The 19619-nt window shown below is 38.6% G+C and overlaps 1 non-coding gene across 1 annotated transcript; it reads right to left on the reverse strand.

Annotated features, from left to right (window-relative positions):
- Positions 1-938: 938 nt before the first annotated feature.
- Positions 939-1046, reverse strand: LOC148548881 (small nucleolar RNA R71). The gene has a single exon (XR_015898319.1). It is a non-coding gene; the product is annotated as a small nucleolar RNA R71 (small nucleolar RNA).
- Positions 1047-19619: the final 18573 nt, after the last annotated feature.

The following is a 19619-nucleotide window of genomic DNA, read 5'->3' on the forward strand; positions in this document are numbered from 1 at the left end:
CCAGTCAAGGTTTTTATTTAAGATTACATAAATTCTCTAATTTAATTTCCTATTTATCAACTCAAACCATTTTAGAAAACATCTGATTAATAAAATAGCACACCTTTCTGCAACTCGTTGGGAGACGACCTAGGATTCATACTCCCAGTATTTTAATTTTAATTTTGTGACAACCCTTCTAAATTGATAAGTGGATTTTTGGTTGGTTAAGAACTGTACTTGCAACGTATCTCTTATAACAATTTCTTAACTCACCAATTTCCGCCACATCAATTTTTGGCGCCGTTGCCGGGGAGTTGCAATAGAGTGCTAAGTTATTGATTGGAATTTATTTATTTACATTTTATTTTATTTTGCTACTATGAGCTGCATGTTTCTTTCGTTAAATGACGCGTTCACTTCTTGATCCAAGCTTGCCAGTATTTGATCCTGAGATTGAAAGAACTATCTCACGAATAAGGCAAGCTCGGCGTCGGTTAGTCCTCTCCGAGGGCGAATCTGAAACGTCACTTAAGGAAGAAATAAGCTCCCTTTCTGCTGATTCGGTTGATTTACGTGTAGGTGACATGGAAGCACCTAGGAGAGTTACTATCCAGGAGGCTGGAGCCCCTGATTTCACAATGTAACCGTTTCAAGTGCATCACCCAACAGTGGCTACAGACTTTGAAATAAAGACTGCACTGCTCAACTTGATGCCTAAGTTTCATGGCTTACCTGCTCAAGAGCCTATCAAGCACCTGAGAGATTTCCAAGCAGCCTATTCTACTGTCAGGCGTGATGGTACAGATGAAACTTCTATTCTATTGAAAGCTTTTCCGTTCTCTCTTGAGGGAAAAGCAAGAGAGTGGTACTACACTCAACCCACAGTAACTGTTTCTGACTGGGATACACTTAGAAGATAATTTTTGGAAAAATTCTTTCCAGCTGAAGTTACTGATAAACTGAGGAAAGACATTTCCATGATTGTTCAGGACGAATCTGAGACTCTCTATGAATATTGGGAGCGCTTCAACAATCTTCTAGAAGCATGTCCCCACCATATGATTGACAAGATAGTGTTGCTCGGCTACGTCACACAGGGCATGAGACCCCAAGATAAGACCACATTGGAAAGTGCTAGCAATGGGTCTATGAAAAAGTACAAGACCACTGATGAGGCATGGCAATTTATCAGTGACTTAGCTGAATCTACTCGGAATCACAGGCAAAAACAAGGCCGTTCAAAAGATGTTGCAGAAGTATCCTCTAGCAAAGAGACTACTGCTCTAACTCAGAGTATCTGTGAAATGACCAACTTACTGAAGCAGGTGCAATTGAATCAACAACAAATTCAGCAAGCTCAACCTTCTCCACCACAGCAAAGCCAACAGTTAGTCCCACAGAGAGTGTGCGGGATCTGTGCTGATTATAGCCATTATAATGATGAATGTCCGCAGCTCCAGTAAGAAGACAGCACTGTGGCAGCCACTCATAACTTCTATGACCGTCCCAATCAAGGATACAATCAAGGTGGTAGCTACAACCATGGGTGGCAAGACAATTCGAACCAAGGTTGGAGAGATAATTCTAACCAGAGCTGGAGGGACAACAATAACAGAGGAGGCAGAGACAATCAGGAAAATTAGAGGTGGAATAATAACAACAACAGGCAGCAAAACTAGAACCAGCCTTACAGAGCACCTCATCTGAGGCAATTCCAAGGATCACAGCACAACAACAGCAGACCCCTCAGATCACTTGTCCTTCTTCATCTCCTAATGATGAGTTACTACAATCTATTGATCGGAGACAACAGGCCATGGAAAACAACCTTACTTCTACTCTAAATGGCCTGAACTCTACCTTGCAAGCTTTTGTCTCACAGATTGGATCAATGAATAACTCCAATAACCAGCCTTTGAGCTCCAGTGGAATCCCTTTTCAACCATTACCCAATCCAAAGGGTGGCATTAATGCCATCACTCTAAGGTCCAGAACCACATTGCAAGAGAGGAATCAGGATGAGCCAAACCCACCAGAACACGCCTCAGCTGAAGAGGCAGTGGAAATAGAAGATGTTAAGGATGAAGAGGATATACAGGACATGGCTGAAGAAGAAGAAGCTCAATCACAGGAAGAAGCACCAAAGGGCGCAGACACTGTAGAAAATGCCATTCCTATTCCATTTTCACAACTTGCAAGGAAGCCCAGGAAGCAGTTGAAACCTGATCCCAAAATGGTAGAAATATTCAAAAAGGTTGAGGTAACTGTTCCCCTTTTTGATGTTATTTAACAGGTACCTAAATACGCAAAGTTTCTAAAAGATTTATGCATACATAAAGACAAAATTAATGAACTATAAACTATTCCTTTAGGTAGTTCCATATCTGCTTTAATGGGAGGTTTACCTGAAAAGTGTAGTGACCTAGGTCCATGTATGGTTAATTGTACTATTGGTGGTGTGATATTTTCTGACTGCATGTGTGATTTAGGAGCATGTGTTAGTATAATGCCTTTGTCTATATATGATATTTTGAGGCTCCCTACCTTAAAAAGGTTGGCAGCTCGTTTTGTGTTAGCAGATAAAAGCATTATTACAGTGGCTGGAGTTGCTGAAGATGTATTAGTGGGCATTAAGGGGCTCACATTCCCCATTGATTTTTATATCCTGGAGATGCCCCAAAATGACTCAGAGAAGCCATTATCAATCCTACTCGGAAGACCATTCCTGAAGACCTCGAAGTTCAAATTGGATGCTTTTTCAGGAACATACTCTTTTGAAATAGACGGCCGAGTAGTAAGCTTCAATATGAATGGAGTTATGAAGCACCCTCCAGAAGATCATTCTATCCTCCAATGTGACATCATAGATGAAACCGTGGCTGAAGTTCACCGGGAGGTGTTCGAAGAAAAGTACATAGGACAAGGTCCGAGTGTGGGGACACTTTCTGAGGACAACGAAAGTACTTTACCATTGTCACTAGCTCCAGACAATCTAGAGCCTGGCCATGAGCAGAAGTTAGAATTAAAACCCCTCCCTCCACACCTCAAATATGCTTACCTTGAGGACAAGCGGATGTTTCCAGTTATCATTGCACGGGAACTCACTTCTCAACAAGAAGAGCAGTTACTTAGTGTGCTGAGGAGGCACAAGAAGGCAATTGGGTGGAGTTTGGCAGACATAGTAGGCATCAACCCTCAAGTTTGTGAGTACAGAATATTTTTAGAAGAGGGAGCTAGGCCTGTTCGTCAACCCCAGAGAAGACTGAATCCCACTATCTTGGAGGTTGTCAAAAAGAAAGTGACCAGACTACTTGAGGCGGATATCATCTACCCCATCTCAGACAGTGAATGGGTAAGCCCAGTACAAGTGGTGCCCAAGAAGTCTGGAGTCACCACAGTGAAGAATGAACATGGAGAGCTCATAGCAACCAGAGTACAGAACGCCTGGAGGGTCTACATTGATTACAGGCGCCTAAACCAGGCCACTCGTAAGGATCACTATTCTCTTCCATTCATTGATCAAATGCTGGATCGCCTGTCAGGTAAATCGCATTATTGCTTTTTAGATGGTTACATAGGTTATTTCCAGATTCATATAGCTCCTGAAGATCAGGAAAAGACTACTTTTACATGTCCTTTTGGGACTTATGCTTATAAGAGGATGCCCTTTGAGTTGTGCAATGCACCAGCTACTTTCCAAAGGTGCATGATGAGTCTTTTCTCTGATCTTATTGAGGACTGTATGGAGGTTTTTATGGATGATTTTAGCGTTTATGGTGATTCTTTTAGCCTTTGCTTAGATAGTTTATCTAGAGTAATAGATAGATATGTCAGTACAAACCTTGTATTGAATTTTGAAAAATGTCACTTTATGGTAAGACAAGGCATTGTACTCAGACATGTTATGTCTAATACTGGCATTTCTGTAGATCCAGCAAAGGTGGATGTTATTTCTAGTTTACCTTACCCCTCCTCTGTGAGGGAAGTCTGTTCGTTCCTTGGCCATGTAGGTTTTTACCGGAGATTCATTAAGGACTTTAGTAAGGTAGCACTTCCCTTATCCAGATTACTGCAGAAAGATATTGAGTTCATGTTCAGTGAGGATTGCAAACAAGCGTTTGATAAGCTGAAGATTGCCTTGACTCAAGCTCAAATTGTGAGAGGACCAGGCTGGAGCCAGCCATTTGAAATAATGTGCGACGCCTCCAACCATGCAGTAGGAGCAGCGCTGGCTCAGCATGAAGGTAAGGACCCCTTTGTAATTGCTTAGGCGTCTAAGACTTTAGACGCCGCTCAATCTAATTACACTACTACTGAGAAAGAGCTTCTTGCTATTGTTTTCGCTCTGGATAAATTCCGAGCCTATTTACTTGGTACTAAAGTAGTAGTGTACTCACACCACGCAGCTCTAAAGTATTTATTAGCTAAAAAAGAATCCAAACCAAGGCATATACGTTGGATACTACTACTACAAGAATTTGATTTAGAAATAAAGGATAGGAATGGAAACCAAAATCTAGTGGCAGACAACTTGAGTCGCCTTGAGCACATTAAGGATAACTCCACTCCTATAGCTGATAATTTTTCATTTGATAACCTGCAAGCAGTATCTGAGGTAGTCCCTTGGTATGCACCTGTAGCTAATTATCTAGTTAGCCGCACCTTTCCTCCAAACTTTACTAAGCATCAAAGAGACAAGCTAAAAAGCGAGTCTAAATATTATATATGGGATGACCCATATTTATGGAGATGTGGCACTGACCAGGTAATTAGAAGGTGTGTGCCTCAATCAATTCCAGTCCATTTTAGAGGCCTGTCACTCATCTGAGAGTGGAGGACATTTTGGCCCTCAAAGAACAGTTAGAAAAATCTTAGACTGTGGATTCTGGTGGCCTACTCTTTTTAAAGATGCTGCTGAATTTTGTAAATCCTGTTTCTCATGCCAAAAAATTGGTAATATATACAGGAGGGATGAGATGTCTCAACAAATTATGCTTTTCTGTGAAATTTTTTATGTTTGGGGCATTGACTTCATGGGTCCATTTCCAAATTCTAATGGTTATTTTTATATATTGTTAGCTGTAGATTACGTTTTTAAATGGGTGGAAGCAATTCCTACCCGTACTGATGATGCTAACACTGTTGTTTCCTTTGTTAGAAACCACATTATTTGTCGCTTTGGATCACCACGAGCAATCGTGAGCGATCAAAGAACCCATTTTTGTAACAGGAGACTAACAGGATTACTGAAGAAGCATGGGATAATTCATAAAGTAGCAACAGCCTACCACCCTTAGACTAATGGGCAAGCCGAGGTGTCAAACAGAGAGATAAAGCATATATTTCAGAAGATAGTCAAACCTCATAGAAGAGACTGGAGCACCAGACTACAAGATGCACTTTGGGCATACAGAACAGCATACAAGACACCCATTGGGATGAGTCCCTTCCGCTTAGTTTATGGAAAAGCCTGTCATCTCCCAGTTGAAGTAGAGCACAAAGCCTTTTGGGCAGTAAAGGAGTGCAACATGGGACTTGAGAAAGCCGGAGTTGAAAGGAAGTTGCAATTGCAAGAATTGGAAAGCCTTTGCCTGGAAGCTTATGAGAACTCAAGGCTGTACATGATCAGCACATCAAGAGGAAAGAGTTCCAGCCTGGGGACTTAGTCCTCCTTTACAAATCTAGACTGAGGCTCATGCCAGGCAAGTTGAAATCAAGATGGGAAGGTCCATATAGAGTAGAGAAGGCTGAGCCGTACGGAGTTTTTCACCTAAGTCATACTTCAAGCTCTGAACTCATCAAAGTTAATGGCAATCGTTTGAAGCTATATCATGGTGAGAAGGTGACGAAAAACAAGGATTTAGACATCTTCCTCTTGGAGGATCCACACACAGCAGAAGACTGAGCTAGTAGAGCGTCCAACTTAAGGACGTTAAAGTAAAGTGCTAGGTGGGAGATAACCCACCATGGTATGATCGTTCCTTTCTTGATTCTTAGTTCTCTTTTCCAATAACTCTTCTCTTTATTAGCACATTTAGTTTGCATCTACATTTGCATATGTTTACTTTTATTTAAAAACAAAAAAGAGAGAGGGAGAGCACATGACGCGACAGTGTCGCCGACGCGTCCGCGTCGCAGGTGGCTCAGAGAGAATACGAAATCGAACAGAAAGTCACGCGGGAGCGTTGCTGGAGGCGTGCTTTTGGCACAAATCACCCCACGCGACCGCGTCGCTAACGCGTCTGCGTCATATGGGAATAATGCCTCCCATGCGTCCGCATCACCCACGCGGACGCGTGACCTGAAAATCGACATAAGAAAGGATGCACGACTGAAAGTTGTGCTAGAGTGGTGCTGGATTGGTGCTGAACGCACAAGCCTTTCCATGCGGACGCATGGTTCACGCGTCCGCGTCATATCCCAATGATGGCCGCTCACGCGATCGCGCCAACCACGCGACCGCGTCACCCTGGATTTTGCCAATAATAAGTTTTGAACAGAGAGTTGTGCGAGCGCGAGGCTGCCCTCGCGCCAGTAGCACAAAACGAGTCACGCGTTTGCGTGACCGACGCGACTGCGTCAATTCATTTAAGCACCATCCGCGCGAACGCGTACCCCACGCGTCCGCGTCACTTGCGCCGCATAGCTTATCCTAATTTGCCAACTATCTTATCTTTCTCTTCCCCAAATCCTACTTTTTCTTCCCCCCTTATTTCTTTCTTTCCCTTTCTTCTTCTTCCATCTTTCTCACTTTCTACTTTCTCTCTCTCACCATCATTAACAAGGTTTTTCTTTTCTTCTTCCCTCTTTACTTTTCTATTCTTCTTCTTAATTTATGTTTTCTTCTTCTTTTCTTTTTCTTTTTACTTGCACTATCCATGTTTTTCTTTTTCTTTCTTTTTCTTTTATTTGGTGTTAGATATTTAGTAGGGTCATTATTATTCCTTTTGTTTGCTTGTGGATTGTTAAGAACTTGTTTGGCAATTATATGTTAATTTTTAAAGGGTTGCTTGCATGTTCCACTAATTATTTTCAATAGCTTACTTACCATGCATGCTATGTGTTTGTGAAAATGCCCGTATGGCATTGTGCACTATTTTTGGATTTCTTTTATTCTACTACTCTAAATGCCTGCTTTTTACAAAACCCTTTTTATATTTTATTAATTTAATATAATTATTATTCCAAATAGGTTGTTAGTTTGAATTCTGTGGTAATTTAACATGGACATTGAATGCTTGATCTATGCTACTCATGCCTTTGCCTGCATGCCAATAAACACCTTGCATTTAATTGTCATCATACGCACTGGCTATTTTCTGTTGATAACTTTTCACATGTAGTTATGACCATGTGTTAACATCATTCATCTTTTAATGTGCATTGATTACCACATTTTTCCACTCTCTTCCTTGCTCCAACCCTTGACATTTTAACATACTTTTCCTTTCTTTCTTTTAGGATGGCCAACAAGAAAGGCAAGGAGAAAGCTGCCCCTAAATCAACAGCAAGGAGAGGAACAAAGAGAGCATTAGTGGCAGAGCCATCTTCCACTGCAGTTAAGCCCTCAACAAAAAGATTCAAGAGTATTATAAAAGTTGATGAAAAAGAGAAAGCCTTCCCAGCAAAGGACACTGCGCGATTTACCAATCGCTACTGTGAGCAGATGTTTCCCATCCTGGCAGAAAGGAGTTACAACAACGAATACCTTCTTATCCTCCCAAACCATATTGCTAAATTTATTGAGCCGTAAATTGCACAAAGGCAATGTGGTTTCCTACAGAGACAGCCACGGCAGGTTAATCTTTCCTAGGTTGTCGAGTTCTACTCCAACTTCCACCTGCCGACCCTGCAATCTGTTTATGTCCATCAGAACAAAATTCCCATCACAGAGGAGGCCATTCAACGAGCTTTAGATCTTCCCCCTACTCCAAAAGGACTGGACGCATTTCAAGAAGCCGCACTTAAGCGCCAGATGTACCGATTTGACTGGGACGCTGTTCTCAGAGTTATCGCACTACCTGGTAGCAGATGGATCTACGGATACCATCGTTCCCGTCCTAAGGGAATATCGGCTTCCGCACTTACCTTGGAGGCTCGGGTATGGCCACAGATTATGTCCCATTACGTCTTTCCGAGCACCCATGAGTCCTCCTTCACTGCAGACATGGCCATTCTACTATGGTGCATCCTTACAGACCAGCCTCTGAACCTACCACGACACATCCGGAGTGCTATGGGACACGTACAAATCGCGGGCAACTTACCTTTTCCCGCCCTGGTCTCAGATCTTGTCTCAGCAGCCGGAGTCTCCTACAGAGTTGGAGACACCAAAGCCATACTTCCACGGGATGATCAGTACGTCCCTAACGGGAAATATATTAGACCTCCAGCAGCCACTACAAGCCATCCTACTGAACCGGTTGAAGACATTCCTCCTTCAACACCACAAGCACCTAGAACAAATCAACTGCTCCATTAGTTACATGAAAGGTTGGATCGGTAGGAACACAAAGCAAAGCTAAGAGAGCGCTGTAACAAGCACCGATTCACATACCTCAAGGAGCTACTTAAGGGAAAATACAGAGACTCAGGTACCCCGAACTCCACTTCCTTTACCAACACAGGGAGCCATGATGGTCCCAACTGTGGAGATACTGCTACCAGCCCACCTTTGTTCCTGACAGATGGCACCGAGGACGGTGCAAAGCCTTAAGTATGGGAGGTCAGTCAGTACCTGACTTCTGAAGGTAATTTCTCTTCCTTAACACAAATAAAATAGGATATTTAGTTAGTTTTTCTTTTATAAAATAGGATAGATTACATAGTAATAGATTAGTTGCATGCATGTTCTACTTGATTGAAAAGACAATAAGTTTCTTATAAGACCTTACTTTTAGAACAAAATTTCACTAATTTTAATTAAAACTTTTATGTTAAATCTGCTTGAAGTTTTATTTGGAACATGGTTTTTGAGCTAAAGAACACACAACCTGTGAGACTTTGAGCCTTTATACATGGTTACATTATTTAACTATAATTTTTTTATTCTTGTGTGTTTACTTCTCTATGACTGTAATCTATATTTTGTTTCATCCTATATGTCCAATGCTTAATATATTTATATGCTTGCATATGATTGAGGCCATTATTTGTTTAGCTCACTTATTCCAAATTAAGTCTACCCTTGCTATTACCTTTGTTAGCCACTTTGAGCCTTTAAATCCCATTTGTTCTTTATTTTACCACATTACTAACCTTAAGCGGAAAAATAATTTTATATCCCAATTGAATCTTTGGTTAGCTTAGGATAGAATTGTGTGTTAATTAAGTATGGGAAAATTGTGGGAACAAAAGATAATAAGGGAATGTGTCATGATGATATAATGGGAATTGGGGTACCTACTCATGTGAAACTACAAGAATTAAAAATCTATGTGCATTGATAAGCTATGTTTATTTTTATATTTATGTTTAAAAAAAATCCAAAAATTCAAAAATATTCAATAATTAAATAAGGGGACAAAATTATCCCATTGTTAAGTTCGGAATTCAAAGATCAATGCATGTATGATAAAATTAAAATGAAAGTTGATACATGAGTATGGAATGTGAAAAGAAAATTTTGGGTAGCTAAGTGTGAAATTTAAGCTATAAAGAATATATATGTGTTAGGTGAAAGCTTGGGTTAATTAAAGATTCAATTTATAAGCTTACTTAGCCATATATATACCCTTACCCATACCTTGGCCCCATTACAACCTTGAAAAGACCTCATGATGTTTGCATTAGTATATTAATTGTTGTTGATTGGTTATGTGAAGAACAAAAATTAGAAAGCATGATTAGAAAAGGATAGAGTGATTACCCTATACACTAGAGAGATTAGAGCATACATACATCATCAGTGAGGGTTCAATGCTTGAGTTCTATGTTCCCTGCTTTCATGAGCTACCTTCTTGCATTTTTATCTATTTTTACTGTATAAGAATTGAATTAGTGGAATTTGATTTGTGATTGTCTTGAAGAGCTTATTTACTTTTGACCAAGTGGACAAAAATCATATAGTTGCATTCACATATATAGGTTGCATTGCATTGCAAGAGTTTTACATGTTCCTACTCATTTACTTTATCTCCTTCAACTAAGCATGAGGACATGCTAATATCTAAGTGTGGGGAGGTTGATAAACCATTATTTTATGGTTTATATTATGTTTAATTGTGTGGTTTTATCAAATCTTTACCCACTTATTCATTAAATAAGCATGCATTTATAATTCCTTCCTAAAAATACTTTATGGTTGAAAACTTGCTTCCTAGAGACTTTTAATTTTGTATTTTAATTCTCCTTTATTCCATTCGATGCCGTGATCTGTGTGTTAAGTGTTTCAGGCTTTATAGGGCATGAATGACTTGGAGATTAGAAAGGAAGCTTGCAAAAATGGAAGGAACACAAGAAATTAAGGAGATAACCAGCGAGAAGTGACGCGGACGCATGGCTCACGCGACCGCGCGACATAGAGGAAATTGCAGTGACGCAGACACATGGCTCACGCGACCGCGCGGATTGGAAACTGCACAAGTGACGCGAAGGCGTGGACGACGCACACGCGTGGCAAGGCAAAACGCTGGATGACGCGAACGCCTGGATGACGCGATCGCGTGACATGCGCGATCTACAGAATCTACAGAATTCACTGGGGGCGATTTTGGGCCCTATTTTGACACAATTTTCGGCCCAGAAAAGCAGATTAGAGCCAGGGAACATGCAGAGACCAGGGACAACATTCATTCCACCTAATTTTAGTTTTTAAATCTGATTTTACTCCTCCTCTAGGTTTTCTTTCTACACATTCATAGTTCTTAGGATTTTGATTCGATTGCTTTTTGGATTGGGATATTGAGAAGAGTTATTACCTTCGTCAGAACTTCATTATTCTAGTTTGTTTCCTTACTTGTCTCTTACTCTTCCATGTCTTCAATTTATTCAGAATTACTATTGGATTATTTTTAGAATTTATTAATACAAGAACTACTTTTATTTTTAATTGATCTTTTTAATTATTATTTATCATGTCTTTCTTTATTTTCCTTTCTTATGTTGTGAAGTTTACATTCATAATGAGCGAGTAGTTCCATAACTTGATTGAGAGTTGATTGAAAGGAGGACCTTGAGTTAGAATGCTCAAGAGAAAAATTGTAATTGGATTTATTGTTGGATTGTCCTCTAGTCACTGACACTAATCCTTTCCAAAGGAGGAGTATTGGAACTTGTGAATAGAAATAGCTCTCCAACTTGCTTGACTTTCCTCTACCTAGTAAGGGATAACTAAGCAGAAGAACCTTCAATTATCAATTAATCTTGAGAGTACTCCAATAAGAATAGGGCTTCCAACTAATCTACTCCCAGTCAAGGTTTTTATTTAAGATTACATAAATTCTCTAATTTAATTTCCTGTTTATCAACTCAAACCATTTTAGAAAACATCTGATTAATAAAATAGCACACCTTTCTGCAACTCGTTGGGAGACGACCTGAGATTCATACTCCCAGTATTTTAATTTTAATTTTGTGACAACCCTTCTAAATTGATAAGTGGATTTTTGTTTGGTTAAGAACTGTACTTGCAACGTATCTCTTATAACATTTTCTTAACTCGTCAATTCCTGCCACGTCATGCACTATCCTCCTTGGCGGCAGAATCTTTTACAGTTCTCGATTCCCATGGAGGTTCAGCATCTCCTAAATCTTCAATCACTTCTTCCTCTACAACTATTATGGTTTCCTCCACTTGTTCCAATACAAAGCCATGCTCCTCATTGTCCACTGAGGTTTCTAGTGTCTCTTTCATGCTTTGCTCTTCTTTTGATTCTCCACATGTAGCCATGGGAGTACTTTGAGTGCTCAGATGTTGGGAAGCTAATTTATTTACTACCTCGGTTAAGGCAGTAGTGAGTTCTAGTACGTCCCTTTGCATCTTCACTTGTCCTTGAAGAAGAACACGAAGGGTGTCATCCATTGGAGATTGGGGTGGATATGAGGGTTCATTGGTTGGGGGAGAGGGTTCATAATAAGAATGTGGTGGTTCTTGGGAGTAATTGGATTGGAATTGTGGTGGATAAGGGTCATATGGTGGTGAATGGTGAAAAGGAACTTGTGAGTGTGGTGGTTCAAAGCTATGTTGAGAGGGTGGTTCATAAGCACATGGTGGAACTTGTTGGTAACTACAACGGGATCCACGGTATTTATTGCCTTGTTATGCATTGTAGAATGGTCGTCGTCTGTGATACTGTGGAGGGTGTTGTTGCCTAAAGGGTTGATCAAGTCCTCGTGGCTCCATCCATCCTTGATTGCTCTGACTTTGATGCATGTTCCTGCTATAGCTTTTATTCCCTTCAACAATATTAGAACCAAACTCAAAGCGAGAGGGGTGAGAACTCATGGTAGCTAATAAGGATTAAAAATGAAAATAGAAACAAATAAACAAGCAAAAGAAAAATATTTACAATAACCAATAATAAGGCACACGTTTGCAATTCCCCGGCAACGGCACCATTTTTGAAAAATGAGGGAAACTCTAGCGCGATCTAGAATTTTCACAAATATATTCGCATTGTAAGTATAGCTTCTAGACCGACAAGAATTTCTTTCTTATAAAAGTTTTTCTTATCACTTAAGCAAACCCAATAAAATTGATAACCGAGTATTTAAACCTCGGGTCGTCTTCTCAAGGAATTGCAGGGAGGTGTTCTTATTATTAGCTATGGAAAATGTAGAATTTTGGGTTTTTAAAATAAAGAACAAGTAATTTAAATGGCAGGAAAAATAAATTGATAATTAATAAAACTCTTGGCAAGGTATGAAAATTTGGAAGTCCTAACCTAGTTATCCTTATCGATGATGATGAGAATTGAGTTTTAATCCCACTTAGTTAACCTTTACTAAAGCAAAGGAAAGTCAAATGGACTAATTAGTTTGATCCTCAAGTCCTAGCCAACTCCTAAGAAAGGACTAGAGTTATCAAAATTCAATTCAATTAGCAAAAATAACAATTATCAATCACGATGAGTTTGATAACTCAAGAGTCTCCAATTAATCAATTAAAGCCAAGAATATAAAAAGCTAAATAAGAATCATAAATCTGAAATAACTAAGTTTATGTTAAATAAAGAAAATCCTAACATGAATGGTTCATAAGCCAATTTGGCAACATAAGTAATTAACAAATAAAAGCATTAAAGTATCTGAAAGTAAAAGAGAAATATAAAGTAAAAGGAATATTGAACCTGTGACTGAAGATGAATTGAACTAAACTAATAGAAATCCTAAAATTCTAAATCCTAAGAGAGAGGAGAGAACCTCTCTCTCTAAAAACTACATCTAATCCTAAATTTATGAATTATGAATGCATGATATCCTCCTCTTTGATTCCTCCATTCTCTGGCTTATATTCTGTGTTTCTGGATTTAGAATTGGGCCGAAAAAGGGTCCAGAAATCGCTGGGGGCGTTTTCTGCAAATTCTGGTGCGTGGCGTCTCTCACGCATTCGCGTAGGTCACGCGTACGCGTGATTTACGTTCTGCTCAAGGCACGCGTCCGCGTCAGTCATGCGTTCGCGTTGATGTCTTTTCGCGCTAGGCACGCGGCTGCATCGTCCATGCGTTCGCATCGCTGCCCTTTTCTTTAAAACTCCATTTTTGTGCTTTCCTTCCATTTTTGTATGTTTCCTTTCTGTCCTCTAAGTCATTCCTGTCTTAGGAGATCTGAAAATACTTAACACACAAATCATGGCATCGAATGGTAATAAAGGGTAATTAAAATTAATATTTTTAAAGTATAGGAAACATGTTTTTCACATATATCACATAATAAGGAAGGGAAAGTAAAACCATGCAATTAACATGAATAAGTGAGTGAAGGATTGAATAAATCACTTAAATTGAGCACAAAATACATCATAAAATATGGGTTTATCAACCTTCTTTGTCTTTCTCAGCAAATTAGCTGCTGTATGTAATGTTCTGCTAAAGCTTGGATGGCCATTGGCCATATCTAGTGTTTTGGACCAGAGCTTTCACTGAAAGTTTGGCTGGCTAGTAAGCCATGTCAAATTCCTGGACCGGAGCTTTAGACTAACCTTGCATGATTCCTGAAATTCTCATTAGAAATTTTGAAATCCTTATTTTCCTTTTTTCCAATTAATTTTCGAAAAATCCAAATAAATTTTAGTAAAATCATAAAACTAAAAATAATTTTGTGTTTCTTGTTTGAGTCTAGAGTCGAATTGTAAGTTTGGTGTCAACTGCATCTTTTTAACTTTTCTTTAAATTTTCGAAGATTCATCATATGTTCTTCATGATCTTCAAGTTGTTCTTCATGAATTTCCTTGTTTGATCTTTACATCTTCATGTTTTGTGTCTTTTCTTGTTTTTCATATGAATTTTCAATTTGTTAGTGTCTAAAGTTTGAAAATTTCTAAGTTTGGTGTCTTGCATATTTTTTCTTTTCTTAAAAATTTTCAAAAATAAGTTCTTGATGTTCATCTTGACATTCAAAGTGTTCTTGGTGTTCATCTTGACATTCAAAGTGTTCTTGCATGCATTATGTGTTTTGATTCATAATTTTCATGCTTGGAGTCTTTTTGTTGTTTTTCTCTTTCTTCATTAAAATTTCAAAAATTAAAAAAATATCTTTCCCTTATTCTCTCATAAATTTTCAAAAATTTGGTTTGATTTAGTCAAAAGTTTTAAAAATCTAGTTGTTTCTTATGAGTCAAGTCAAATTTTCAATTTAAAAATCCTATCTTTTCAAAACTTTTTCAAAAATCAAATCTTTTTCATCTTTTTTAGTATTTTCGAAAATTTTAAAAATTTATTTTCAAAATCTTTTTCTTATTTTTATCTCATAATTTCGAAAATCAATGCTAACATTTAATATTTTGATTCAAAAATTTCAAGTTGTTACTTGCCTATTAAGAAAGGATCAATCTTTAAATTTTAAAATCATATCTTTTAGTTTCTTGTTAGTCAAGTAATCAACTTTAATTTTCAAAATTAAATCTTTTTAAATTTCTTTTTCAAATCTTTTTCAAAATGATTTTCAATCATATCTTTTTCGAAATCAATTTCAAAATCTTTTCTAACTTCTTATCTTTTCAAAAATTGATTTTCAAATCTTTTTCAATTGACTACTTGACTTTTTGTTTGTTTTACTATTTTTTATCTTTTTCAAAACCACCTAACTAATTTTCTCTCTCTAATTTTCGAAAACTCCTCCCCTCTTTTTCAAAATTCCTTTTTAATTAACTAATTGTTTTAAATTTTAATTTTAATTTTATTTCTTCTCTTTTAAATTTCAAATTATAACTAAAATTTAAAATAAAAACAAAAATATTTTTATTTTATTTTTTTATTTATTTATCTACTAACACTTCTTTTCTACTCATAATCCGAACCCCCTCTTCTCCTCTGTGTTTGAATTCTTCTCTTCTTCTACTCTCATAAAGGAATCTCTATACTATGACATAGAGAATTTCTCTTCTTTTCTGTTCTCTTCTTTTTCATATGAGCAGGAACAGTGATAAAGACATTCTTATTGAAGCTGATCCTGAACCTGAAAGGACTCTTAAGAGGAAACTAAGAGAAGCTAAAGCACAACCCTCTGGAGAGAACCTGATAGAAATTTTTGAAAAAAGAAGGAGACATGGCCGAACCTAATAACAATGCCAAAAATGCAAGGAAGATGCTTGGTGACTTCATTGCACCCTCTGCTGACTTCTATGGAAGAAGCATCCCAATTCCTGCAATTGGAGCAAACAACTTTGAGCTTAAGCCTCAATTAGTTTCTCTAATGCAACAGAATTACATGTTTCATAAAATTCCAATGGAAGATCCTCATCAATTCTTAGCTGAATTCTTGCAAATCTGTGACACTGTTAAGACCAATGGAGTTGATCCTGATGTCTACAGGCTTATGCTTTTCCCTTTTGCTGTAAGAGACAGAGCTAGAACATGGTTGGATGCCTGAACTCTTGGGAAAAGCTGGTCAGTACTTTCCTGGCCAAATTCTTTCCACCTTAAAAGATGAGCAAGCTTAGAGTAGAAATCCAAACCTTCAGACAGAAGGAAGGTGAGTCCCTCTATGAAGCTTGGGAAAGATATAAGCAACTGATTAAAAGGTGTCCTACTGACATACTTCCAGAATGGAGCATCATATGTATATTCTATGATGGTTTGTCTGAGTTGTTAAAAATGTCATTGGACCATTCTGCAGGAGGATCTCTTCATCTGAAAACCCCTGCAAAAGCTCAGGAACTCATTGAAATGGTTGCAAATAACCAGTTCATGTACACCTCTGAGAGGAATCCTGTGAACAATGAAATGCCTCAAAAGAAGGGAGTTCTTGAAATTGATACTCTGAATGCCATATTGGCTCAGAACAAAATATTGACTCAGCAAGTCAATATGATTTCTCAGAGTCTGAATGGATTGCAAGCTGCATCCAACAGTACTAAAGAAGCATCTTCTGGGGAAGAAGCTTATGATCCTGAGAACCCTGCAATGGCAGAGGTGAATTACATGGGAGAACCCTATGGAAACACCTATAATCCTTCTTGGAGAAATTATCCAAATTTCTCATGGAAGGATCAATAGAAGCCTCAACAAGGCTTCGACAATAATGATGGAAGAAATAGGTTTAGCAATAGCAAGCCTTTTCCATCATCTTCTCAGCAACAGACAGAGAATTATGAACAGAGCCATTCTGGCCTGGCAACCATAGTCTCTGATCTATCCAAGACCACACTAAGTTTCATGAATGAAACAAGGTCCTCCATTAGAAATTTGGAGGCATATGTGGGTCAGCTGAGTAAGAAGATTACTGAAACTGCTCCCAGTACTCTCCCAAGCAATACAGAAGAAAATCCCAAGAGAGAGTGCAAGGCCATAACCATGACCAACATGGCCGAACCTGGAGAGAGTGATGAGGACATGAGTCCTAGTGAGAAAAGCCTCATGGGACGTCCTCTAGACAGAAAGGAGTTTTCCTTTGAGGAACCAAAGGAATCTGAGGCTCATACAGAGACCATAGAGATTCCATTGAACTTCCTTCTGCCATTCATAAGCTTTGATAAATATTCTTCCTCTGAAGAGGATGAAGATACCGTTAAAGAACATGCTGCTAAATATCTGGGAGCAATCATGAAGCTGAATGCCAAGTTATTTGGTACTGAGACTTGGGAGGATGAACCCCCCTTGTTCACCAATGAACTGAGTGCATTAATGAGGCAGGCATTACCTTAGAAGAAATCGGATCCCAGAAAATTCTTCATACTTTGTACCATAGGCACCATGACCTTTGAGAAGGCTCTATGTGACCTGGGGTTAGGGATAAACCTCATGCCACTCTCTGTAATAGAGAAACTGGGAATCTTTGAGGTACAAGCTGCAAGAATCTCACTAGAGATGGCAGACAAATCCATGAAACAGGCTTATGGACTAGTAGAGAACGTGCTTGTGAAGGTAGAAAGCCTTTACATCCCTGCTGATTTCATAATCCTAGACACTGGGAAGGATAAGGATGAATCCATCATCCTTGGCAGACCCTTCCTAGCCACAGCAAAAGCTGTGATTGATGTTGACAGAGGAGAATTAGTCCTTCAGTTGAATGAGGACTACCTTGTATTCATGACTCAAGGTTCTCCTTCTGTAACCATGGAGAGGAAGCATGAAAAGCTTTTCTCAATACAGAGTCAAACAAAACCCCCGCATTCAAATTCTAAGTTTGGTGTTGGAAGGCCACAACCAAACTCTAAGTTTGGCATTGAAAGGCCACAACACTGCTCTGATTATTTGTGAGGCTCCATGAGAGCTCACTGTCAAGCTATTGACATTAAAAAAGCGCTTGTTGGGAGGCAACCAAATGTTATTTAATTATATCTATTTATTTTCTATTGTTATTTTATGTTTTCTTTAGGTTGATGATCATGTGAAGTCACAAAAATAGCTGAAAAATCAAAAACAGAATGAAAAACAGCATTAAACATAGCTCACCCTGGAGGAAGAGCTTACTGGCATTTAAACGCCAGTAAGAAACAGCAAACTGGCGTTTAACGCCAGAAAGAAGCATCAGGCTGGCGTTAAATGCCAGAAACAAGCACCAAACTGGCGTTTAACGCCAGAACAGAGCATCTACTTGGCGTTTAACGCCAGAAATGGGAGAAAAGCTGGCGTTAAACGCCAGAAACAAGCAGCAACCTGGCGTTTAACGCCAAAAGTGCATTCTAAGGGCGTTTTGCATGCCTAAATGGAGCAGGGATGTTAAGTCCTTGCCCCTCAGGATCTATGGACCCCACAGGATCCCCACCTACCCCACCTCTTCTTCTCTCCTATTTACACCCTTTCATAACACTCTTCCCCAAATACCCCTCACCAATCACATCCATCCACTCTTTCCCAAAAACCAAACCTACCTCCAAATTCAAAATCCTTTCCCTCCCAAACCCAACCCTAATACACGAAACCTAACCCTTTCCCCACCCCTATGTAAACCCCTAAACACTACCTTATTTTCACACATTACAAACACTCCTTTCCCCCTTGGCCGAATACACACTTCTCCTCCATCTCCTCTATTTTCTTCTTCTTCTAATATTTTCTTTCTTCTTTTGCTCTAGGACGAGCAAACATTTTAATTTTGGTGTGGTAAAAGCGTTGCTTTTTATTTTTTCATAACCATTAATGGCACCTAAGGCCAGAGAAACCTCAAGAAAGAGGAAAGGGAAGGCAATTGCTTCCACCTCTGAGTCATGGGAGATGGAGAGATTCATCTCAAAGGTCCATCAAGACTACTTCTATGAAGTTGTGGCCAAGAAGACATCCTCATTGAAGAGGTCAAGCCTATCACTAAGAAAAAGGTGGAGCACCAAGAGCATTCTATCCTCCTCCATGAAATTAGAAAAGATCAAAGAACTATGAGGGAGGAGCAACAAAGGCAAGGAAGAGACATTGAGGAGCTAAATCACTCCATAAGATCTTCAAGAGGAAGAACTAGCCGCCATCACTAAGGTGGACCCGTTCTTTAATCTCCTTGTTCTTTATTTTTCTGTTTTTTCATTTATCATGCTTTATGTTTATCTATGATTTGTGATTGTACTACATGATTATTAGTGTCAAATGTCTATGTCTTAAAGCTATGAATGTCCTATGAATCCATCACCTCTCTTAAATGAAAAATGTTTTAATTACAAAAGAACAAGAAGTAAATGAATTTCGAATTCATCCTTGAAATTAGTTTAATTATTTTGATGTGGTGACAATACCTTTTGTTTTCTGAATGAATGCCTGAACAGTGCATATGTCTTTTGAATTTGTTGTTTATGAATGTTAAAATTTTTGGCTCTTGAAAGAATAATGAAAAAGGAGAAATGCTATTGATAATCTGAAAAATCATAAAATTGATTCTTGAAGCAAGAAAAAGCAGTGAAGAACAAAGCTTGTGAAAAAAAAAAGAAAGAAAAAGAAAAAGCAAGCAGAAAAAGCCAAGAGCTCTTTAAACCAAAAGGCAAGAGCAATAAAAAGCCAATAGCCCTTAAAACCAAAAGGAAAGGGTAAAAAGGATCCAAGGCTTTGAGCATT

Source organism: Arachis ipaensis, chromosome B8, assembly GCF_059453495.1.
Source record: "Arachis ipaensis isolate K30076 ecotype BB chromosome B8, ASM5945349v1, whole genome shotgun sequence".
Lineage (NCBI taxonomy): Eukaryota > Viridiplantae > Streptophyta > Magnoliopsida > Fabales > Fabaceae > Arachis > Arachis ipaensis.